This window comes from Chroicocephalus ridibundus, chromosome 8, assembly GCF_963924245.1.
Source record: "Chroicocephalus ridibundus chromosome 8, bChrRid1.1, whole genome shotgun sequence".
In the NCBI taxonomy this organism is placed as follows: Eukaryota; Metazoa; Chordata; class Aves; order Charadriiformes; family Laridae; genus Chroicocephalus; species Chroicocephalus ridibundus.
Window position 1 is genome coordinate 575,526 of NC_086291.1, and position 25,788 is coordinate 601,313.

General features: G+C 49.4%; 1 long non-coding RNA gene across 2 annotated transcripts in view; it reads left to right on the forward strand.

Moving 5' to 3' along the window:
• The window catches only part of LOC134519546 (uncharacterized), a 56,462-nt gene extending 30,926 nt beyond the window's left edge, over positions 1-25,536 (forward strand). The window contains exons 8-16 of one of the 2 annotated variants that reach the window (XR_010072248.1): positions 1,414-5,802; positions 6,096-6,212; positions 12,702-13,136; positions 13,229-13,345; positions 14,215-18,762; positions 19,090-19,284; positions 19,928-20,050; positions 20,396-20,527; positions 25,247-25,536. This is a non-coding gene — a long non-coding RNA (uncharacterized LOC134519546). Of the gene's footprint in view, positions 1-1,413; positions 5,803-6,095; positions 6,213-12,701; positions 13,137-13,228; positions 13,346-14,214; positions 18,763-19,089; positions 19,285-19,927; positions 20,051-20,395; positions 20,790-25,246 lie in introns of those variants that run through there. The other variant, XR_010072249.1, reaches the window with a different exon arrangement.
• The last annotated feature ends 252 nt before the right edge of the window (positions 25,537-25,788 follow it).

Consider the following 25,788-nt stretch of genomic DNA (forward strand, 5'->3'; position numbering starts at 1 on the left):
TGAGCAATGACCGTGGTTGCATCTCTGGCCTTTGTATCTAGTGAGCCATGTGGAAGTGTCAAGCGGGAGCGAGTTGTGTAAGAATGACACAAAAGACGTTGTGTTGTTTGGTCATCCTTGTACTAATGATGAATGGAGACAGCAGGGAGTTGGGATACTCACTCGTTTACATGAAGATGTTGTCGAGTTTGAGATCAGGATGCACCAAGACCCACAGTGCTGTTGTGGTTTGACAGCGATCCTCTCTCACGTTCAGCAGGGTTCATTTCCAGCACACTTCCAGACGTTGAGATATTTGTTTCTAACCCATGCTGATATCACACAGATATATGCACTTCGCAACAGATTATGAAAATGTGTGAATGTTATTGGATTCCTGTCTTCTCTAACATGATAAAGGAAATACAGGGTTTGCTAAATGCCATTTTCTAGGGAAGAATATTGTGCCCCGCTGAACTAATGTAATACCGCCATCCTCCTCCTTTAGGAGTCTGCTTTATGTCTGCAAGAGGGTTTTACTTCGAGAGATGTCGCAATTCACTTCACAATAGTGTACAAGAGAGATTCAAAAAAATCGCTACAGCTGCGTGCTGGTTGCCATATCTTGCATTTGCAGCATTGTGCAGAGTGTGGAAAGATAGTCAAGGAAAGTTACGTATCAAGTCACCCCATGTCATAATGCAAAGAGTCCCTTATCTACAATAAGCTCAAAGTATTTGAGGCTGTGAATATCCGAGCCAGTTTAGCAAAAAATAGCTAAAGTAAAACTATCCTTTTAAGATGTTTTTCAACTAGATCTGGCTAGTTTGAGGCCATCTGAGCTTTGTGATGCATGGAGGTGGTGTAGGTAGCCTAGGCAATCTGGCACTGTCTATATTTGTGCTTCAGAATATCAGTGATCTAACCTGTTTTCAGTTTTAAACCTTTTTTTTTTTTTTTTAAGATGGCCTTTGCTGTTTTCTCACTGCATCGTAATTAAAAAGCACAATAGTTCAGAAATCAAAGTGCGAAAGGTTGAAGACAGCCTTTAAAATGGGAGCTATAGGACATTTTACAGCACTAGCACGAATCTTTACTGCCTTTCGGAGGTTCGCTTGTAACACAGCTAATATTTTTAGGTTTTTATGAAAAAGATTGACAATTAGGGCTGCACACAGCGTGCACCATATTCCGTGGCTGGAGGCGGCGTTAGCCCCCGGGCAGGAGGAGGGCTGGAGCTCCTCTCCCTCCACCCACGCCTGCTCGGGCTTGGTTAAGGTCCGACCGACCCCACCGGCGCCTCGCCGCAGCCCAGCACTCGCAGGTGACTTTGCTGTTGTCCTCTCACACCATCTGCCTTAGTGATCCTGCTGCAGAGTTTGCCACAAAACCCGCCAGGGAAATAATTTTCGTTGTTTTTTTTTTTTTTTCCAGCCTGCTCTGGATTCTTCCTCTGCACTTACCAGGCAGAAGCCCACACCTGGCGGTAAAGGCTGCTCGCCTGAGCCAACATCCGCAACTAAGCTTTGGTTTGCTTCCCACCGGACTCCGGGGCGTTCGCTCAAAATCCTAAGGGTGTTGGAAACGCTCCCTGCTGCTGATCACACATTTTAGAAGAATGATCTTGTGGAACTGCCACCGGTCTGTGCTCTACTTCCCAGACACCCAGCTCTCCGCAGGTCTCTGTAAGTCAGTTGGGTTTTGTGTTTCAAAGCCTATATTGTCCAAAATGCAGAGGTAATGTTTAAGGAAAAAAATCACAATAGTGGAGGATTTTGGATTAGCTGAGTTCTCTTACCTTTAGATCAATGACCGACAAGGACGATTTCTAGTTTGCTGCAGTGCAGACACAAAGCTGGGTGTTGTTGTTTGTTACTGTTTAATAAACAACAACCTGTGGATAGAAGATGGCGCTTTACAGACTGGTAACAGGCTGTGCTGTCGTGAAGGTGATGCACTGCATCTAACCCGTCTGGTAATGGACACCGGGCTTTTCATCTCTCATTGATTTTTGCAAGATGGGTTTTATCGGCGGAGCTGCATACCCTCTAGGTTCCTCCTGAATACCGAGTATATTCATTAAAGCGTAGAGAGGAGCTCAGGACAGACTTAGTCCATTAATCACTCGCACATATAATGACCTTCATGCCTCTATGTCAAAGTGGCCGGCCACGTCAGCCCGAGTGGCAACGCCGAAACCGGTGAGTTCTCAGCCCAGGCGAGGAGCAGCCCCGCGCGCTCTCCGCAGGGGGAGCGGAGCCCTGCGAGGAGCACGAGCCTGCGAAGAGCTGGTCCCAGGAGGTAAACAGTGTGGCCAAAAGCCACCAGCCATGGGAGCGCCAGCCATCCCAGCAGACCCCGGCAAGGCGGGTGCCGGGGAGAGGGCAGCCCCTGCCGCCTCCGCGCCATCAGCGCCCGTGCTGGACCCGGCCCTCGCTGCGGGAGCTGGGGGTGCCTGCGGGGTAATGCGGGGCTGAGAGGTCCTCACCAACAGAAGGTGGTGTTCATCTTTAACATGCTGATATCCACAGAGAGGATATTTTGACCCACTGAAATGAACTCCTGTACAGGTTGCTCACAACTTATTTGCATAGTTGTTCCATGTCCAGAGTCCTTTTCAGTGGCAAAGAATGATCATTAAGGCAAATTGGAAATCAAATGAACAGACATGTTGTGCTTTCAGTGATTATGCCAGCATTTTAAAACTGTGATTACAGCATAGAATGAGGCAGAACATATTTCTTTAAAAGGAATTATATACAAAAGCATGAAACTTTTTTCTGCAACTATTCTGATAACAGAGTGCAAAGACTGCACAAACAGGACAGCCAGCCAGGAGAAGATGTTCAGCTTGAGTGAACTTTCTGCCTGTGCTGGTGCCTTTTCTCCGCTGCTGCGGCACCGGGTGCTTCGAACGCGGCGAGACCCTGCGAAGAATCATAGAATCATAGAATCTTCATGGTTGGAAAGGACCTTTAAGATCATCGAGTCCAACCAAACAACCTGCAATCTCTGCCACTAGAGCATGCCCTGAAGTGCCACATTTAGATGTTTCTTAAACACCTCTAGGGATGGTGACTCAACCCCCTCCCTGGGCAGGCTGTGCCAGGGCCTGACCACTCTTTCAGTAAAGTCATTCTTCCTCATATCTAACCTAAACCTCCCCTGCCGCAGCTTCAGACCATTTCCTCTGGTCCTGTCATTCTTCACCTGGGAGAAGAGGCCAACACCCCCCTCTCTCCACCCTCCTTTCAGGGAGTTGTAGAGGGCAATGGGGTCTCCCCTCAGCCTCCTCTTCTCCAAGCTAAAGAAGAGACTGTGGCCCCTTGCAGCTGCCGAACCCAGCATCCATACAACCTCAAGGACTCACCCCTTGATGCTAAAGAGCAATCTGATCCTCAACGTCAGAGCTTTTGTGCAGGGATGTTTGGCTTGTGTTTCTGCGGGACTGTTGCAGGAGGCAGCCCTGGGCAGCACACTGCCCTCACGCTGCCCGGCCCAGGGCGGACGGGGAGCCAGCGCACCCCAGCATGGTCCGGTGCCCTTCTGAAGGAGGGTCTGTGCTGCCCTGGTGCGCTGCCTCGGGGGGAAGAGCACGTGCCGCGGGGAAGAGCACCCCAGCAGGAGCCGTGATGGAGCCGCAATGGGGAGCTGAGGGTGGGCTCCTGTGCCTCGGGAGCACGTGCATCAGGCAGGGACGGGCAGGAGCGATGCTCGGCCGGGAGCCACAGCCAAAGCACGCGCCAAACGGAGGGATGATTTGAGGATGCTCAGTGAAGTTACAAAAAGAGCACTTGGGCTAACTGGGGATGTGGGTCTCAGCCACCTTCCCAGATGGGTCCGTATGCTCACGGTGTGCGTGTATTCAGTCAGGAGTAACTGGATCTTGTCGGTGTCTCTCAGAGTGAGATCAAACTTTACAGTTCATCCCAACCTTCTGCCTTTTCTCCTTTGTTTCTGGAGTTTTCCTTCTCTTTTGCCCGTTGTGGCGTTTTGGCAGGGGTGGGAGGTGTGTCACGAGTGCAGATCCTGCAGTGAACGCCAGATTGCTTACCGCACATCAAGGGCCGATGTGGTTGGCAGAGCTCTCCCAAAGCGAGCTGGGCACGGCAGGAGAAACGAGGGGAAACTTAACAAAGTGCTGACCTTCCACTGTCCCGAAAGGACCCCGTCACGGCAGTGGCCCCAGCGAAGCGGTGGGTTTCCGCAGCAGGGCTGCCACTGAGGGCACCGCCAGAGCCCCGTACCTGGGCACGCGTGGGGCTCTGGGCAGGAGGGGTTGGACAAACCTGAGAGGAAATGTCTGTCTGCTAAAGCGAGCGTGGCCTTGAGCACGGAAACGCTGTCAAACGGGGCTGTCTGTGGCTGAGATCGCTTGTTTCCCACTTGAGTTGGAATGCTCAAACTGCTGCTGTGATGCAGCCTATGAGCTGTGTAAGTGATACAAAACCACTTTTTAATTTATCCCGAAATGGTTCTGATACACTGAAAATAGTGATCATGCCAACTGCTTTTGATTTACTTTTCTTTCTCATCCACAGTGCTGTATACTTTCCAGATAACTCCAGTGGTTTTGGAGATTTTGCCAATTCTTTTGTTTTCCTCCACCAAATCTCTGCTGGGCTTTGAAAAAAAGAGGAGACTCTATCAGCTTTATTTGTGAGGTTTCGCTGGCTGTCCTCAGGACACCCGCATTCGAGCAGCTTGTCTGGGGATTTTTAGTTAACTGCTGGGGAAGCTGCTTTATGACAAAAGTATGATTAATGATTGCTTTTGCATGTTTCTTATAAATGAGATGCTCTGTCACTAAATAAATACACAAATAAATGGGCTGGGTGTAAAAGAACATGTTTTTCATCAAAAATGACATCCTTAGTTGTGAATTTTAACAGATGTCATGAAACCAAAGATATTGTAATCTATTAGCAAAAGCCTTTGAAGTTCTATTTTAATTAACTTGCAAAGCCATCAGGACTCTTGGAGAGAAAATGGTATGTGTAGTGTATCTCAAGAACTGCTTGAACGTGATCCCCAGGATGCGATGGGCATGGCTGGAGAACAGAAGCACAGAGCACAGAAGCTGAGAGCAGTCACTGCTGTAGCAGCGCGCAGTTGATATTTAGCAAAGAAACCCTGGCACGGAAAGCAACTGAAAAAATTGCTGCCGCTGCCTTAAAGAACCCTTCTTATTCCCGCAGCAACGGAGAAAGGCTCTGATGCTGAAGCCAGCGTTTGAAGAAGCTGAGCCTTAACAGAAGCAGAGAATGGTATATCCCGGCGTGAGAGTATATTCCCATACAGATGGTGAATTTATTTTAAATCGTTTTCCCTGGATGCTCTTGCATCCAAAGGCCCAGCCGGGCAAAAGCAGGAGCCCCAGCACCAAACAGGGCTCAGCTTCTCTGGTAAACAAAAATGCGTCTTGAACTTTGGGTGATGGTGTCGCGTGTGAACCTGAAACACGTATCTCGGGTGGAGCAGGTACCCTAAGTGCCCAGAACTGGGTCTGAAGGCAGTTTTCAGCTTGCTCTCCTCCCGTGCTGCCCGAGGCAGACACCAGCGTGGTAAGGATCGCTGCCCCTTCGTGGCCTTTGGGCAAACGCCGGGGCTGATCTTCAGCAAGCACAGTGCGGCGTCTGCGTTGTGTGCGCGTCGCTGGGCACGCTGTCGCACGCTGCAGGCACCTTGCAGCTTTTCTTCTCCAGAAACCTCTGACTGAATGAAAGAAGACTGGGACCGCAGTGGATTTATCTCGGAATATATTCTATTGACTACGGCTGGAGTTCCTGCTCGCTTTATAGCATCGCTGTTTTCTGACTGAAGGTAACCATATGCTGCGTTTCCATAGCATGTGTTTCAATGAGACTTCCGTACCAGAGCAGATGGGCATGCTCCAGTATGGCAGAATTGTGTCTCTGTGGCACCGCTGTGAACCCCGGTGTGTAACCGTGGAGTAGACGGCACTTCACGTTTGTGTATGATAAGCATGTTTTAAATAGGTTTGGTGATTCCCCTAGCTAATATGAATTCCAGTTAATCACTCTTCTGAAATCCCAGTGGCATGCCCACCGCTCACTGGCTTTCCAGTTTCATATGGTCACTCTTTTTGCTCCTAGGGATGGCATCCCTGGCTGTGTCACGCTGCTGCGTTGTGGAGGTGTCCCACCCGGGGTACAGCCGTTCTCACACACCGTCCGTGGTGTGCTTGGGCACCAGCAGCACAGCTCTCACAGGTGAGTCAGTCACCAGCCTGCTTCTTACCTGCCCGTGTTCAGCGTCGTGCTCTGCTCTGGAGTGCCTGCACAATGCTGGGCCAGTCATTTGGGAGCACACAGGCGTCTGCTTTCTCATTCCAATAAGCAGGAGTTAACCCCCGTAGCCTGAGCTGGCCCCGCCGCCCAAGGCTGAAGGCTCAGAAGGCTGCTCTGCCTTTCGTGGGCGCAGGGGGAGAGCTGAACGCCGGCCTCTGCCCGTGGAGGTGGCTCTGCGGCGGCGGGACCAGGCACAGGGAAGCGTAAAGTGCAGCGAAGAGAGCTTTCCTTCCCCTTCCCCTTCCCCTTGCCCTTTCCCTTCCCCTTCCCCTTTCCCTTCCCCTTCCCCTTCCCCTTCCCCTTCCCCTTCCCCTTCCCCTTCCCCTTCCCCTTCCCCTCCCCTCACATCCCAGTTTGCCACTCCATCCCGGTCCGTGTTTCCATCACTGCTTTACCACCTGGGTACATGCAGGCCATTTTCTTTCACCCACTTATTTCCTGGTTTATTTGATTCTGAAATAATTGTGCTCAAGCACTAAAATAGTGTGATTCAAATTATTTTTAAAGAGCTACATGACTGCTTAGGGGCTTACGTGGAAGAAATAGTGGGATGAATAAATGGATGACTGGCGGATCTGAGTTTTAAATGCAAAAAAAGAACCCAGTTGCCTCAGACATAAATGTGGGATTTGGAGTCTTATTTGAAGGTTTATCTAAAGGGTGTATGTTTGGTTATGTCTGCAATTTACAGATTGATCCCCAGTGTGAAGTTTTGCAGAGAAAAAGCTATTATTTTAGTGTCCGGGAACAGTAAGGGGGGCTGGCTCCACCAGAAGGAGGTGGATTGTCGGCGTGAAGGAAGCCAGGCAGCCCTTGCCCTTCAGCGCTGCCTGAACGCGGGCTCTCGACTAGAAAAGAAGCCCCGAGGGCTGGCAGAGGATTATCTCCGCGGCTCTGCAGAAGTTCAGGGTACTGCCACTGGAGCAGCGGGCGCCTCCGATTTTATACCAACTTAGCCAAGATAAAGATCGGACCCAGTGCTTCGAGCCTCTGAAGGCAGCCTGATAAAATTAGCAGGAGTCATTTTTTGTAAAAACGTCTTTTGATAGCTTAGCGAAAGCCAGAAGATTAAATACAAGGAGGAGGACTTCAAGCCACGGTTTCTCTGTTGGTGTAAACAGGTATCGTTACGCTGAAACAAATGGAAGGGCTCTTAATTTACACCACCTGAAGGCCTGACAAATTCCCCTTTTTTGACACTATAATGAATAGCCATTTCATGGGTATGAGATGAGTTCAGGTGAAAACCTTAGGTTTTTAATCTCCTGCCTGTCTCCCCCCGATCTGTGTAGCAACCGGCATTATTTCACTGTAGTTGTTTTACAAATTGAATTGTAATACGTTCTAGTCCTTCCTACTGAATGATAACTTTTTTTAAATTTTATTTTTGGTTTTTAGATTGATGTCCTCATTGTAATGCGCCTTCATTCTGATTCCCGCTAACTGCTCGGGATTGTGGCTTCAGTGGAATTTTTCAGGGCCAGACCGCTAATAGGAAGCTTGCGGCCACCCGTGGCCGGGCTCCGCTGCGCGACGCCGGGAGCAGGAGCCGAGGGTGCGGGGCCGGGGAATGCAGCGAAGCTCTGTTTGCCCCGCGGGGCAGAGGGAGCCGCCCCCCCTCTGCTGGGCGTTTTCGCGAACGGCGTAGCGGAAAAGTTCCGTTATTTCTGACCTTTCTGTCCACATCGTAGCGCAGCCGTTGCCATTTGGGACGGTTTAAGGTGCTTCAGGCTGTTCTGTACTAGTCAGCAAACCCTTCTAGCACCATCATTAGCCATCTCCGCAGCTGGCGTGGGGGGAAGGCGAACGCTTCGGGGCGATTCTGAGCAAGAGTTCCTTCAGCAGCATTTCTTTTCCTGTAGTTTGATGCCAAATACGAATTTCCATTTATTGTGTACTGAGCAGGATAACGCAGGTTTTTGTTGCTGTCTCCCAAGAACCCAGAAAAGAATACATTTATCTGAACCTATCATTTGTTGGTGTAATGACCAAGAATTAAAGACTGAGGGTAAGCAGCAATGTCAAGCCTTTTTGATCTTTAAAAAATCCTATTTTTTAAGGTTACTTGCTACATGCTTTGCTGTAGCCAACAGACATAATTTGGGTCTCCGTTAACCTGCAGGTTCAGTCAAAAGGAACAACAGGAAAACTAAGAGAGTTTGACCAGCAAGAAATAATGGTGAGTTTCTCACAAAGCGGCTGAAAGAGAGCAAGAACTGCAGCCGTGGAGCCGGAGTGCGGAGGTTTTAAGGGACTCTGGCAGCCGTGAAGCTCCCGGTTCGAAGGCTGCTGGGTCACCAGGGAACCCCCACATCTTCCTGCAGGAGAGGAGCCGCAGGGGCCCAGCCCCAGCCCCGCACGCCGTGCTCAGCGCGCCCTCTGCCAACGCGCTGCTGGGGCCTGAGAACGGCATTCACTGGCCCCGTCTAACTCGAGATTTTATAAATGATCTCCTCAATACATTCTACTTTAATGCTTTCTCCATGCTGCTAGGAAATACGCTGTTTACAGATGATTGCATTTTCTAAATGACGGCATTTGCTTCTTAGCCCTTAAGTGAAATGCCTGGAAAGATGTGTTCCTGCAGCCTGCCAGGGACGTAGCGGGAAGGCCCTCGCTCCTCGCTCCCTCCCGCGGCAAGACGCTCTCGGAACACCACCCAGGTTTTAGCACTGGATTTATCTCCACAATGCACCGTCAGTTAAAAGCTTCCCGAGCTGCTTGTGTTTACAAGGAACATTTCTCATGCAACTTTAGAGCACGCAAAGTAAATACGTCTCGCTTGGCAGACGGCTTGAAGGAAACCTACTTAGTTCAATCATTAGGTCAAGCCAAATAAATTTCTACCTTCTTCAAAGAAAATTACTAGTGAGTGTCGAGGCTGAAGTGATTTCTACTTCCTTGACACTGAAGATTTAGTTACATCAAACAATAACGAACAGCTGAAAGATGTAATTTTGGATATAAAAGAGTGCAACAACTCCACGTTCAAAGACAAAATAATTCTCGCTATTCAGTGCATCACAGTGTTTAAATACTTGTGGCACTGAATATTAGCAAGACGCTTTTAGAGGCAGCTGATGGCTCTGAAGCTTAGCCCCCACTCAGTCTGTCAGATCTTTGAGTTTCAGAGGAAAAACTGCGCAGAAAATCTTGCGTTTTGGTCGTGCTTTCCGTTGCGTTACAGATCAGTAAATGGTAGTAAATGGAGCTCTGGCAACGGGGAGGTCGCTGCAGGGCATTTGGAAATGAAAGGACTATTTTGTGTCTCGTTTAGAGACTTCTCTTTATTTATTGGTGTGTGTTATCCAGTGGCCGGGGTAATGGGCCTCAGAAGAAAGTGTTGTTTAAGTAAAATAGCTGTGGTTTGGGGGGGAATAACTAAATCAGGAGTTCGGAGAAGCAACAGCCCTGTTCTCAGGCATCTGAGATGTATCTGCTACTAAAAGCAAAGCGATTTTTTCTAATTCCAAAATCCCAGTTTGCAAGGATGCTAAATCATCCTCGGGCTTAACACAATAGTCTCTTGGCAACTGCGGATGCTTATCTTGAAAGATTCATTTTTACAACAGATTGAATTCTCAGAAAAGAGGCCAAACATAAAGATGTTAGAAATCAAAGTGAAAATCCAAAGGGTTTTGAGGCTTGATTTGGTTAAGCATCCAAATGTTTGGATATTTATTTGAAACTTATTCAAGCTGCTTAAATCTAGAAAACTGGTAATAGGCTCTATCCTCCCTGCTCTCTGACGGAAAGTCTTGGCACATACAGTTCCAAATTGCATTGACCTTTTTTGCTGCCAAATTCTATTGCGTTTTCAATTCTAATTTACTGTCCAATCCAGCCCCAAGGTCTCTAGCTTTTACTACCTTTCTAGGTTTCCATTTCCCATTCAATATGTGCTTTTCCCCCTTGCTTAATAGTCTTCATTTTCCCCCAGTTAAGTCTCATCCTATTACTCAAAAATTTAGGGACTGATATATTAGATCAGACCAACGATCCATCCATGTTCTTATTCTTTCTTCTATGATCTGCCAGGTTCAGATGCTTCAGAAGGCATAGAAAAAACACAGAAATGGATCGTTATGGAAGCCTTTGTCCATAGGAAAAATGCATCCTGTATTTCTGTGCTAACACAGGAGCGTTTGTATCCTCTGCTGTAACACCCAGCCGAAATAAGTGTCCGTCTCTGCACCCATGTACATAGCTGTATTCTTCTGGATTCTCTTAAATGTTCGCTCTCAATAACATCCCGTGGCAGTGAGTTCCACAGGTTTATTCTGGAGGTTTATTGGCTGTTTCTGCCTACGTTTATGTTTGCTCTGGTGATACCGGAATGATTTAGCTTTTTTGCTGTTTGCTAATTTTCCAAAGTAGTGTCACTTGTGATTGTGGTTAATAAGCCAAATGTCGCTTCCTTTCGAGTAGCAAAGAAGATGCTATATAAAAAGAATTACAATACACATACTCCCTCCGATTTTTGAAGTGCATTTATATAAAGTATATTTTTAAGTATACTGTAAAGTATACCCCGTGCCCATAGTTCCCTGGCACTTTTGCCGTTTCCTTTGATTTATTTCTTGATTTTAGCACTCGAGCCTTGCCAGCCACGCTGGACTGGTGGGACCTCTGCAAATCTTCTTGGCAGCGCTTCCCGTCTTTCACTCGGCTCCCCTTCTCCCTATTGGATGCTTTTGGTCCGTGCTTGGGATTTATCGGTTTAATTAATCTAATCTCTGCAGTATCATCCGTGCTAACGGAAATGATTCCTGACAATGTTGTGTTGATCCCTGTGCTTGCGGAATGAGAGTGAAGCTATGTGGCAGCATATGGCAGTATTTCGTATCTGTGATCGCCAAGGTTAACATTTCAGAGGGGTTTTTTTAGTCCTTTTTCTTTTAGTCAGAATTGTCTATTTGCCTAGAGATCAGGCCGGTTTTGTGTGTTTCCTCATTGATAAAACTACGCTTTTTAATGTTGTGTAAAATCCTATTGTGTTCCCACAGACATTCGCAGGAGCAAATGTCACACACAAAATCACGGGGCGTCGCTACAGTGGAACGCACACACGTGGTGCCGTGCACAGGCTCCTTTTTTTAAGTATGAAACTTTGTCCTCTGCTTTTAAATGTTTGCAGAAAGAACAAAGCTTTTTAGATCAGTGTGTGGCTGGATTAATCCAGGCCGACTCCCAGTAACGGCACGGGTATGGTTTCAGGCCCTCAGTGGTTTTACCCCAGTAATTCTATCTCAGCGCCGTTTCCTTACTTGCCGACTGCCAGGGAGTTGAGAGTGGCGATGATAATCCTGTCTTCCACGGAAGCGCTGACGCGTTTTGGATCCCAGTGCCTGGTATTTATGGAAGGTTTTTCTAGTACAGACTCAGCAGTTTGCACAGTTTGGTGAATTCGTTTAGAGTAATTAGTGCAACACCAGGCTGGATTTGCAAGTCTGTTTAAGCCATTCTACTTCAAGTATATCAAACTTTAAAACATCTACAGTACAAACATTGATTTTGTTTGGATTATTTCACGTGTTCTTCCAGCTCTACTGAAATAACTCAAGGGTGGGTAACTCGAGGGTTGGTTGACGCAGGTCCTGGTCGTTCCTTAGGCTTGAGGCTCCCGCGTGGGTCCTCTGGTGGACCCCATGACGTTGCTGGCCCTGCTGACACCGGGGGATGACAGCGATGGTCCAGTGAGCCCCGGCAGCCGACAGCGCGGCTCTGCTGCGCTCCTCACACGGGAACGGGAGTTGGTCTCGTGGCCGCTGCAGTGTCCTGCTGTAACTGCAGACCGCTGGCTTTGCCTTCCTCTTATCCTGATTCTGGCGTAGTTGTTTATGTTAGCGACACAGCGACCCGTCAAAAATTTACTCCTATTTGATTCATTTTTCACCTGCAAAACAGAGCATGAGTCCACATATTTTTAAGACATTTTTTTTTCCGCCAGGGATGGGCCAGTTTTATTCTACATCTCTTCTCCGGGATGCGGAGGAAGCCCTACAATGCTCGCTGGAGACATTGCGTGGCAGAAGTTGCCTCAAGAGAATTTTCTTCCATGCTTTAGCCCCAGATGCTCACACGGCTGTTCAGCACTCTTCCACCCGTTATTAAAAGAAGCTTGTGCACGTGCGGTGTCCCGCGAATGTGACTCGAAGAACAGACCTCCCGGCAAATTTGCTGGGGTAAAGCAGATTGCTGCCCTGGAGAAGATCCAGACAGTGTGGGAGGGGCATTTTGTTGTTTTCCATAGAAAAATTGTAATTGCCTTGATATAAATTAACCCTGCGATACTGGCCTTTCCTTCTTGCAGTTTGATCATTTGAAATCAGTCAGAGAGCATGAAGAGGTTTTATTTTTTTTCAACTCCTGGTCTAGGTTCCCTGTTAAAATTAACTTTTTTTTTTCCAGAAGTAATTTTTGCTCTTGTTCACCTAAAATAGCCATAAGAAGACAGATGAAACCCTCCTGCCCTATGTGTATTTTTAGAGAAGTATGGTGGCTCGACTGGTCGCTCCGAGTCAGTGTCAGTAACCTTGTCCTGGCCAGGTGACTTGCACTGCTGAATTGCCATATTTTTCTGGATATCACCAGAAATTGTGTTACTTGTGTTCATCGGTTACCTTAATTTTTACAGGTCAGGTCATTCAGTGTAGCTGAGCCATCTCTTTTATCTCGGGCGTGCTCCACGCAGGTAGTCGCATTCTCTCCGCTCCCAAAAGCCGCTGGCACTCAGGCAGTCGGGTCTCTGTCACGGCGGCGTTGATGCCCCGAACCACTGGGTACCGCTTGGCTTCAGACCATGAAACTGCGGCCCATTTTCCCTGGGGGGTGCCAGGACGTTAGGTTGGTACTTGCAATCTGCATATTAGTTTTGAATTATACAAATTCAAAGTTCTTCTAAAACTAACATCTTGTTGTCGTTTTCTCCCCACCAGTGGGGCTGGCCAGGAGAACGCGGAGCCGCGATGGTCCGGGCTGTGCCCCAGCTGCCAGCGCCGCCCCCAGCCCGGGCAGGCGGGTGGAGGGACACAAACTGGTGCCAGTGCTGGAGGGTGAGTCCATGCCAGTTAGCACATCACTGATCCCAGGCACAACAGAATAGCTGATATGAGGCTTGATAATGAAAAATTAATTAGAATGTATTCTAATTAGTGTCAATCAACTTGCGGGTATGGAAAACAGGACCAGTAGATGAGACTGACTCTTTTTTTAATGAGGTGACAAACGCGGTAGATGGGGAGAGGACTGATACAGCAGCCGGCTGCGTGGCGTTTGCGGTGACACCGGTGTGACGTGTGGGAGGACGTGGGCTGCTGCCGGGCGGCCGCGCGGAGGGCGGGAGGCGTAGGATGCTCTGCGCCCCCAGGGACGGGGACACGGGGAGGGCGTGGGCACCCTGCGTGGGTCTGGCTGCGGTGGAAACGCTCTGCGCAGCTGCGGGGGATGCGCGTGGGGAGAGGAACTGCATGGGGAGAAGGATGACGTGGGAGAGAGGGACCGTGTTGGGGAGAGGGACCACGCGGGGAGAAGGATGACGTGGAGGAGAGGGCCCGTGTGGGGAGAGGGACCGTCCGGAGGGATCACGTATGGCCACGGGTAGCAGAGGGGTAAGGGCCAGGAGAAGAAGCCGGGCACTGAGAGGCTCGAAGGAGTCAGGCTGCTGAATTCAGGAACGAGATGGGCACGGCATGATTTGATCTCAGCCCATGAATATGAGCACAGGGAGCTGGAGTTTGGTAACAGAAAGCTTTTCCATATAGTGGATGGGGATATATGGAGATCTAAAGCTGGAAGCTGAGATAAACACGGATTTCATGTACGGTGGAGATAATCTGGTAACTGGAGCATCCTACCAGAGCTGATGGCCGACTCCTCGTTGCCAGAATGTCTTAATGGAGATTGGTTTGTGTTTTTCTGAAAGGGTGTTCTACTTGGAAAGGAATTAATCCCGGAAAGTTTTATGTCCAAGCCATAATGGATGCTCACAGCAGCTCTTCCTGGCTACGGACCCACCGTTACTTGCTGCAGTTACTTTGTCTGGGGCAGGACCAGCCCCTCACCCCCAGACGGAGCGCAGAGCCCGGCCGATGCGAACCCGGGCCAGCAGCGCTGGTGTCTGCGTCTGCGTCGCCGTGGCTAATCAACACCTCAGCTAAAGCGGGTTTGATTCCAAGAAGTCTTACAGACCCCAATAAAGATCAGTAATCATTAAAATTAACCACACGCTGATTTAATCAACATATAGCTTTGTTAATTACAAGCTCTTTCTTCGTGTCCATCTGTTTTAAAGATTTTCGTGAACCTGCAGCAGATGTTCATGTAAATATAATAAGCCGGTTGCCATGTAAATATAAAATTTTCAGGAGTGTTTGTGAAACAGACATCCAGTTTATTTGTGGTGTTGTCAGTATCACCTTTTCAGTGGCTTAAACACAAGACCGATAACTTTGTTAAAATCCCCGTTAGAGACAGTCTCTGCTGTGCCTGTGCCTGCCCCCCCCGCCCCGCTCCCGTGCGCGGTGCTGGATGGCCCCGGCCCTGGCTGGATCCCTGGAGGGGTACAATAAATCCTTTCTGCGCTCAGTGAGTACGGTTCCGTCACCGCGAGGGGTGTCAGTGGGGAGGGGTTGGTGCAGCACCTTTCCCGTCCCCCCCTGCTGCCTGCCGGGCCAGGAGAGGTGGCAGGGGATGCCCGCGCGGGTCCCACCGGGGGCCAGGGGGCCCAGGGGACACAGCGGCCAAACCGGGCTGGTGTGACGGTGCAGAAACCGCACTCATTTTAAAACATGAAATTGCTTTTTAAAAATGAATACCCTGTGACATAAACTGAAAAAACCCCTATATTTTACTTTGCCACTAGTGACTCAATGGGGCGCATTTTGCTGGATTAATGTTTTTCTAGTGAAACAGAATCCCCAATGCAATGGGGAAAAAAATGCATGAAAAAGTCTTACATTTGCAGAAGAGCTTTATTTTGCTGAAAATACTTTAAAAGTTTAAGACTTAGCTTTTGAGTCCATAAGCTTAATAACAGCTTTGTTTTTTTTTTTATTTGGCAGCGTGTGGGGCTGTTTCTGTGTGTGTGGGAGCTGCGGATCGGGTCCGTGGAGATCTTTGTCCACGGGAGCATGGCTCTGGGTAAGGTTCTTCCCGGCGGCCTGCAGCCTAGAAGCCACGGAGGCAGAGTCGGGGCGTGCGGAGGAAACCTGGCTCTGTGATTGCCTGCGTTTGAGCTTTCTTGGATGAGAACTAGGCTATTGACGGAATTGCCCGAGTTCCCTGCGTGAGAGTACTCTGACAGCCGGTCTCGCTCTGCGGGACAGGACAGGTCCCACTGCATCACTGGGAAACAGGCGCTTCTCCAAGGGAAGCAAACTGGGAGCCCTGGGGGGCTCTGGCTGCGGTGAGTCATTCACGCCGTTTGTGCTGTGGTGAGAAGAGCCGGGACAGGGTCTGGCGAGGGGTGGTACGGATGCGGTGGGGTCCGTGCGCTCCTGGGGGTTGAGCCATGAGCAGTTCTGGTGGCACAGCCCGACCCTCCCTGGAGCGCGGGCTGCGACCCCTGAAAATAGGCAGTGCCGGCTGTTCCTGTGCCGGGTGGCAATCCGTCCTCAGCCCATTAACCTCGGAAAACACACCACTGGAACTCCGTCAGCCTTCACAGGAATGAATACAATAGGTTCAGGTTGTGAATTCAGGGAGGAATCTCTTTTTTTGTTAAGTGTGTGCAAAGAAGGCCCTGGTCGATAGAAGGGGTTCCTAACTGTGCCTGTGGTGCACTTAAGTGATAATAATCCCAAAGGCAATCAGACAACAAAGGAAGGAATTCATTGTTCATCCCAGAAGGGGAACCCCCCCCCCCGATTCTCAGATTCACTTGGCAATGTCAGACATACAGCCCTGACCCCCACCGGCCGCGCTGGAGTTCCGTCTGGGCAAAGCCACGGCCCCCGCAGAGCCCCCGGCACACAAGGACGGTCTCTTGTCCCCCCAGCGCTGGTGTCCTCCCGGCTGATGGAACGGGAGGCTCCTCCCGTGCAGGAGGAGGCGCTGGCTTGGCTGGGGTCCCTGCTGCCAGGGGTGTCCCCACGGGGTGGTGGCAGAGGGGACACCAAGAGGCACGAGCACCTTCAGCACCGGTGGGGTGGGCTCTCGGCTCGCTTGCAAAGCCTCCTTTGAGACGGATTTTGAAGATGGATTTTAAAGTCAATTAGAGATGACCTTGTGGCATCATGGGAAAACTGACAAAACGCAGAACTGCATATTCATATCAGTCGTCTAGATTTCCATCTGCCTTCAGAAAATAATTAGTCTAATAAACAGTAGAACTTCCGCTTCAGACGATGTGTTTCTGTAATGCACTGTGGGTGTTTATTGCTCCCTGTGTCCCGCGGGTACACCCGCTGGGCACGGACACGCAGAGCCTTGGCCGCCGGGTGCCACGGAGACACCCCGACCTTCCCGCTCACGGGGCTTCCCCACACGCTCCTGTCCCCGAGCACCCCCCGGCGGGGTCCTCATCCCGGGGGACGCGTCCCCTCTGCGAGCGCCCTGACGCCAGGCAGCGGGAGGCCGGGGACCACCGACTGCGGTCAGCCCCGTGGATTCGTCACCACCAGCCCCACTGCCGTCCCCCCCGTCCTCTCTGTGCCCGCCAGGGCCAGGAGCTGCGGTGTCCCGTAGGAAGGCCACAGAGCGACGTGGCTTCCTGCTGACTTCTCCAGAACGGACCGCTGTGGTGCGCACGCTGGCAGCCAGCCACAGCGGCAAGCAAGGGGCTTCCCAGCAAAGCCAGTGGCGGGCGAGCGACGGAGGGCAGAGCCCAGCTCGGTGCACGGATTTGCCCACAGCCTGACGCCTCCATCCCGATAAACATTCGCAGCCGGGTGCACGCCTCTGTCTCGCATGAATTTATCTGTGTAAAGCATTATCCGCAGCCGATTCCACACGCTTATTGGGGGTGACATGAAAAATTAAATGTATATTTTGGTGCTGGTCGGGGGAGTTGAGGGAAACACGGATCTTAACTCAAAGTTTCCTGCTGAGAGCTGAGTCTGGAGTTATCTCTCGTTTACGTCTGCACTTGAAAAGAACGCCGCTTTCTGATTTCCTCTCTTATTTTCTAGCTTCTGAGGATTTTGGTTTCATTTAGCTGTGCATTGGCAAAGACTTCAGGAGCCCAGAGAGGAGGATGAGAGGGAGCGAAGGCAGATCATTAAGCAGCCCTCATCGGGCGCCCTTTGATCTGAGCCGTCCTCACCGATACCGGGCGGGCAGAGCGCTGCGGGCACGGCACCCCCGGCACTGCCGAGGATTCGCCATGTTTCAGGGATGGGAGCGCAAAGAAAGAGACGCCCGCAAGCGTCTGGGGAGGCCCCGGAGCAGAGGCGGCTCCTCCTGCCCGTGCCCAGACCGGCGCGAGGAGGTGGGGACGGACCCCACGGTGGGGCTGGGCAGACACCCGGCCTCGCAGCGAGGGCGCATCAACGGCACCAACGGAAAAGGAATTTAAAGATGATAGAAGATAGTCAGCGATGTGAGCGCAAGTTCATCTAAACCAAACTCATTGAATTATTTATATAAAGAAATATTTTTATAATTTCCAGTAATCTTTGCATAATAATTTTTCTATTGTTTTAATACTAAAAATACGCCCTTCTTGACTGAACACAGCAAACGGTAGAGAAGCTTCTATTTCCCACCGCAATTGAGTCTTACTACGTCAAATCTTTAGATTTCAGATGACAGTGGAAATTAATAGCAAGAATAAAATCTTATAATTGAAACTGAAATGAAACTAAATCTTACAGATGGGATACTATCTTGAACTTCAGTCTGAGTGTCTAAGGAATCACTGTGCATTTTTTCATTCTTCGACTCTTCTCCGTAAATGTTTTGACGTGCTCAGAAATTTATCTTCATTATTAAGGCTGCTAGATCATCACATACTGATGAGTTCAAAGTCAAAATTCTTACTTACCATTTACCCAGAAGTAAGTTTCCATCTGGAAATACACATTACAGGCTTATTTCTCGTATTAGTCACAAGCAGCAATGCCGGGAGCATCCTGACCCTGCGGGTGCTCAGGGAACGACCCCTGGTCCCACCGGGGCCAGTGCCTGTCGGTTTTATTATCCGTACAAGCAAGGTCTGTGGTACGGATACGGCACTCCTATAACACGTATTGTCTGAGTATTACTCCTGCCTAGAAGCCCTGGTAACTGTTCTTTTTAAAAGAATATATTTATAGTTTTAGGCCATATTGATATTTTAGTTAATAGATTCAAGACCTTCCCTTTTGCATCTGTTTCTCCGCAGCCCTGCCCTTTCAGACGTTACATTTCTCCTGTGTACAGGGTCAGAAGCGTAGGAAAGGAGAGGCTATGAAAGGGAGGAGGAACGTCTTTAATTCTGCGCCTTCGTCCCACGGCGGTGTTATGTGGATTGAGAAGGCGGCTTCTTACCGGGGTGAGTATGTTGGTGGTGCCGGTGCCTGTGCTGAGCCATGCCCTGCCGGCACGGCCGTGGCAGCCGGCACCGCGCTGGGGTTTGGCTCCTGGGGGCTCGGGCCACCCCACTTGGGTGCTGCCTGCAAACGCTCCTCGCTGATGTACCGGGATCACACTAAGCCTCTTGCTTTAGAGAGGAATTAAAATAATTGTGGGACATAATGCAGGAAAAACCCTTTAGTGTTTCATTCTTTATAATTCATATTTCTATAATATCCTTTAATTTCCTTTAAGCTCCTTAAGTGCCCATGAGTTCAGATCCTTTCTACACTGTTTTATTATTGAGGTGTGAAATACGTGGCGCTCCTGTTAACGCTCGGTACGAGCCTTGCAGCCCCCTGTCGAGGCGCCGTGCTGGTGGCGGGACTGGGTCGCTCCGTCTGGTGAGGATTACTGAAACGAGCCGCGTGGCACTGCTGGTGGTGAGAAACGACACGAAACACCTTTATTTACTAGTTCCCCTTTCGTGTTTGAGTTTAGGGTAAGTATTACAATAGTATATTTATAGAAAAAATTGATAACTTTTATTATATGTTCATTAACATCTAATAAGTGTTTGTTTTTCCTTTGCATCGCTTGGGCATTCGTCACTCTCTGCTTGCAAAAAGCGAGACAGGAAACCTCGACTTTTGGGGTTGGGCAACTTCACGGGGTAAAGGTAGAGCTCTGAACGTGGAGGGGTTCCAGGCCAGGCTGGAGGGGGCTTGGAGCAACCTGGGCCGGTGGGAGGTGTCCCTGCCCAGGGCAGGGGGTGGCGCTGGGTGGGCTTTAAGGTCCCTTCCAGCCCAAACCATCCTGTGATCCTGTGATCCTCTGATGCCTTGCCTCTCCCCGTGCCGTGGTACCGACAGTTAACGAAGTCCCTGTGGTGGTGGCGGGGCTGCCATCGCACCCGCCATGTGCCGAGCAGGGGGCTGGGTGTGTGCGGGGCTCATCGGAGCTCGCCGTAAGCATCAGCTCGGTGTTTGCCGCCTGGCTTGATATCAAGGACCAGCCTCAGGTCATTGACGCTGCCACAGAGCTCTGCTAGTTTGCCCAAAGCTGGTGAAAGGCGTGGGATGTGCACAAGGTGATTCGGATAGCAGTCGTTTCCGATCGGCCCCCGGCAGATGTTTCTGTTCCAGCGCAGGTTGGCTGCAGTGCAGAACGCGGAGCCCGGTGCCGGGCGGTACCAGAGCGTTGTGGGGTGGCTCTTCTCGGTTGGTGATGCCGGGGGTGGTTGATTCCTCGGCAATAAGCAGGAACAGGTACTAAATATTCTCCTTCCTCGGGCTGAATGATTTATTGCAGTACTTTATCACCAGTTTTATATTTAATAACACCTTAGACTTTGTCCAGTTAAAACACCGATTTTAACAATATATAATGCTTTTAAATCTGAATGGAAAACAGGTTAAATATCTCTCTGTTGACAGAATTGTGAATTATGAGACAAAAGTGTCCATCATGGTCACCTGGTTTGACCTTTTGCATAACAGAGACATTAAAATTAAACCTGCAAATCCCTCCTGAAGCCCTTTTCCTTTCCCTTCTTTAGAAAAAAAATCCATTTTGATTAATTCACAATTGTCTCATTTCTTTATAATGCGAAGACGGTTTTGTGTGCTAAGACGGAGTCCTCTCCTATCAGTGGAAGTCACCTCCCGAACATTTCAGAATAAAATGAATGGTTGATCTCCTCAAATCCTTTGCTGCAAGGAGGTTTCCCGATGCAGATTACTCTGGTAGGTCTCTCTGCTGCTGCTGACGTTTCCGCACAAGTTTGATGTACTGATGACAGCCCAGGGTTCGGTATTTCACTGCCGATCTCGCAGTGGAGGTGGATAAAGTTTTTCCAACCTGTATTTTTTCTGCTTTCAAAGAATAAAAAGTTAAATCCAAATTGATGTCTGCTTTGTCAAATTGTCTATCAAGGACGCTGTTCAAGACAATCCCAGAACTTTTCTCGTATGATTCTTTCTTTTTTCTTTTTTCAAACATGTTGTCTTTAGACATTTTCCATCTCTGTATTATAGAACGCGTAGCCCCTATTATTTTCACTTTGGTGGCAATAGTGAATACTTTGTTCCAAGTCTACCTTAAACATTTTTAAAGTTATTTTTCAATTCAGCCAGCTAATTTGATCTTCTGAAAATCAGTTTTTAAGAACTTTATTTTTTATCTTCCTTTCCCTTGATTTGGGATAATGACAAGCCCTTATGTCTAAACCATATATGCTTTTATAAAATGGATATCAGGCAGAGATAAGTTAAAAAGTGAGTTACCACAATATTGCGGATTAGATTTTTGAAGTCTGTCAAGCCAACGAACAGTGAAAAATGGAATGAAGGAGTTTCAGATTGCACTCGAGTAGCTATTTGGTATTTGTATTTATTATGCTGCAAATCAGTACAAATTTTCTGAAGAACCAAATTTACTAGCTTTATTTCTTCATTTGAATAATTACTGCCAATAAATATCTCAATAAGCCACCATTTAGAGAGTAATTTTAATAAAAAGTCACGGCCAGCTCCTCTGCAGTTATAACTTTCACGCCCAGCGTGTTTCCAGCAGCTGGCGACCGGCCCCCGCTGCAGGCTTGGCCCGTCTGGTGGGCGTCCCTCTCCCCGGGGTTGGCGATTGAAAAGTTGGGCGATGGGCTCTTGGGGGGTTTACTTTCCAGCAACTTCACGGATCGGCACCAGAAAGCGTGAATTCCTCACTAGGAACTTGCTACCGGAAAGGTCCAAAATATGGCATTTGTAGATGCCAAAAAAAGGGCATTTGTGGCCAGGCTCCTCCTGATGGATGGAGGCAATGCTACACCTTGAGCGCAGGAGCCAGCTCGGCCGTGCACACACGGAGACCAACAGCGTGGCCTTCATGGGCTTCATGGCCTTCTTTGCCTTCATGGCCTTCATTGCAAACACAGCTGCCCTGACCGAGAGGGTCAGAAAACCCCCCAAAAATGGTCTGAGAAAAAAAACAGAACAAAAATAAACAAAGCTCATTTTTGAGGACAACTCTCTGCTATGGAAACGAAAAAAAGTCATTTTGGTGACCTTTGCTTTTTCTGTCACGCCTGCTGAAATATTTGGATATTTTTGCCTTTTGAAATGCTTGGACTACAAAAAACATGCGCCACCTTCTCCGTTGTTAGTTTAAAAAATAAATAAGAACAGAACATTTGCTTTCTTTCCGACTAATTGCATGCCAAATTGCTTTACAGTTGCACCGGAGAAAGCCCATTCAGTGGGTTTTTTTCTCCTGAGTGAAAGATCGTTATCTCGAGATGCTTCCCAGGCAGGAATTTCCATAACAAGAGTCTCTTAAGAGCTACTTACAGACTTCCAGGCCATCTGAGAGGTTACGGGGGGGTGGGAAAGGCGGCAGCAAATGGGGTGACCCGGGGAATTGCTACAGGACGGAGCGGGACTGACCTCCGCCGCAGTGGCTTCTTACGGCGCTTCTGCTCCCAGGCTCCATTTGCTCCATTTCTGCTGCCGTTTGCTAAACCGCTCCCGAATTATTGGGCTTTGTAGTGTAGAAATGAAGGTAGAGGTTGGGTATGAGCTATAAAAACCTTAATGCAATGGTGAGTAAATCTGTGGCGGCGTCACTCGCACAGGAGTACATTAACGCAACACTTGCGGAGCGGTGTCAATGTTTGATTTTCTATTTTAGATTAAAGATGGATCAAAGCTCGAGGAGAGAAGGCACGGGCTGTCCGGGCTGGAAGCCAGTACCTTTCTGGTTTAGGGTGACATCTGCCCGGGTTTCTGCTTTCTCCAAGCTTGTGTTGGTCCGGCGCCTCCGGACCATCTCTTCCCTTGGCGCTGTTGTCACCGTTCCCAAGCGCACGCTTTTCTCTTGGTCTTTCTGCTGTTTTTTCAGCCCAAAACCTGCACCAACGCCCCCGGAGCAGCACGGGGCTGCCCCAGCTCGGCCTTTCCAAGAGCACTGCCCTTCCCAGTGCAAAGAAAACAGCTGCAGCTTTCAAATACAAATATAAATACAAGCAAATATGTGGTTTTCAAAAGTAATTGCTATTTACTTTAGGTAGCGCAGGAAATAGATCTGTTCAGGACACGAAAGAACACATTCTGTTGTTTGCTGTGGAAAACAGCAGCTTGCATGAACCAGGGAGCAGCCAGGGTTAATGGTCGCTGGTTAAATTAAAAAAGCAAAAACCAGAAGGCATAGATAAAGCCAGGGCTTGCTGTCTGAAAGATACAGAGAATTCCCAACGTGGAACACAGTAAATTACTGTAACCCAAACCGCTATAATTTTGTTTCTACGAATAAACTGGTGAATGTATATAGAAATGTCTGCTCAGATTCAATTGAGATAACAAACTATAAAATTGATGTTAAATTAAAATGAAGGGAGCTTCCAACGCTGCACGTGAGGAATTGGGCTGAGGCCGACTGACCGGCCCAGCCCGCCCAACACTCCTACAGCGCCGGGGCCCGCAGGCGAGACGTGGCGGGACGCTGCCATTCACAGTGCGGAAATCCAGCAGAAATTGTGTTTTCTGAGGGGGGGGCTTTAAAGAGCAGGGACCTCTGCCCTGCCCAGAGGCACCCGCAGACCTCGGTGTCACCTGCTGCGGCCACAGCCCTGCGCGTCCTCAGCAGGGGCAGCAGCTCCATGTGAGAGACTCCCTACATCCTTCCCTGTAGCCTTTTACATCCGCAGTTCATCCTTCCGTGCAGCCTTTCACACCCTCAGTTCATCCGTACGTACGTCCTTCCGTGCAGAATGCCGACGTGGCAGGTACTGCTGCTCTGGCATCTCCAGGGTGGTGCTCTCTAAGGGGGGGTGAGGATGTGCTGCCCAGATCTGCTGGGTGGGGATGGCCACAACCGCAACGCCGCTGAGACGGTGGCAAAGCCAGAGACAGTTCTCCGGAGCCGCCTTTGGGGAGGGAAGCGCCCGCGGGGCCCGGCTGGTCCCTGCTCCGTCCCTGTCCCTGCTCTCCTGGGCCAAGCCGGGCGCTCGGCCGGGGCTCGGCACCGCTGCTGGGGCAGACGTGATCGCCTGGGGGGAAACTGGCAGTGCCAGCAGCAGCTTTAAAATCGCAGACAGTCAAGGGTTAATTTACTTGGTTTACTCTGTTGTTTTATCTCTGGGAATGCAAAGGTTGTGCCTTGTGCGAGAACCGAATGAAGCCGAGCGGCACAGAAGTGCAGTTGTGCCTCTCGAAAGGCTCCATCCCACCACCCTCGGAAAACGGCTGTTTTTCAGCTGTAAAATAAGTTCAGTTTGGATCCTACGGGCACAAACAGTGTCTCTGGCCCCTGTACCGGCGCCGTGGGAATTCTTCCCAGCCAGGGAGAGGCCCCTCTCCCTGTGCTCCGGCTGGTGCCGGGGCTGTCAGGAGCCCACCGTTGACAAACAGCCGCGGAGCTCTGGTGCACAAGCCGCTGAGCTAAGGTTGAGGCAGTATTAAATCTTGACATTTTAAGAGAGTAAAATAAATAAAAAATTACTCACTGTTTCACTACAGCCCAAGCAGAACCTGCACCGCTCCTAAAGCCTAAGAACAGCAGTCACTGTGTACAAGGAAAGTTCTTAAGAGTTAGTCAATTGGGAAATAAATCTAAAAGTCAAGCTACCCAGCAAAATATTGGATTTGTTTGAAAACGAGCACGCTGTAGCGGGCTGTTTCTCCAGGAGGAGGTTGATTATAACTGACATCACGGGGCTTCGCAGCCACAAACGCTCCAGCTTCCAAGGAGTTCCCAGAGCTCCTGACCCACGTCAGCCCTCGTGTCCCCACGTCCCACCAGCGCCGGGCGGAATCTCCCCTCTTCCCCCGGCAGCTGGGACCTGTTTAGCGAGACGCTCCTCCCGTGGTTCCCTCCCCTCCCCTCGCCTTGTCCTCCCTGACCACAATATTTCCTTTTCAGCCGCTCTGAAAGAGCGACTCTCTTCCTCGAGTGTGTTTTGGTCCATTAAAGAAATAAAGAACTGCATGAAAAAAGGATTACATGCCCTGGAATCCCAACAGAATTAATGTTAAAGACTGTGTTTACATTAGATTTTTATCACTTCTTTAGTTTGTGACAGATGCGTATAACAAAGAAAATAGAGAAACATGTACTGCATCTCTCTCTGTGCATGTATTTTAATAAGGTTTTGAATGCCATTAAACCCCAACCCCCCCCCCTTCAAATCTTGAGCTTCTTTGGAGACTGCGATCAGCCGCTTTTGAAATTATAAATCTAAAAGTACAGCTGGAGAACAAGCATTTGAAATCTGAAAATATTGTGCCTGTAGGACTAATTATGCTTTTGCAAACTTTATCAAAACATTGCTGTTTATTTAAAGTTAGCAGCAGCAGAACGCCACCGTAATGAATGGTGACTGTTATGACTCATGCATACAAACATCTATTTGCTGGAGAAAGCGACAATTAAGGGCTTGTAATGGATTTTGGTTGTTTTAATCTCTCTGCCAGGACAACGCAGAAGTCAAGGCACAGTAAGGATCACAAAGGATGCTGGAAAGCTGTTCCCCGGTCCCACAGGAGAGCTCTGTCTCCCACGAGGCGCACGCTGGGGGTGTCTCATGGCGCGGCGTTCACCGTTAGCTCTGGCAACGGGACGCTGAAGGTGCAAACCCCTCAAAGGGAGGGAAATAAAAACCGCATGTCTCGAGAATTCCCTCTTCTTCACCTCTTGCAGGGAAAGGGGCCCCAGATCCACACGAGACATGTAAGGGGCTTCTCCGGCCTGATGGAGAACGGCTGGTGCCTCTCCCAGCAGATGCACTCACGGTGGTAAGACACTTGGATCAGTCCAAGTACTGGGTGGAGGCATGACGACGTGAGAAGAGTTTCACGGTTCGGCACAACAGTCCCGTGTAAGGATACCTACATTTGGAGCTAATTTTCTGGCCTAATAAAGATAAGATGTAAAAAGCCATTTTCTGTCTACTTGTCTGTGTGGTCGAAACACTAATTTCCCTGGAGATGAAGTGGATGTTCAGGTCCTGGAGAGC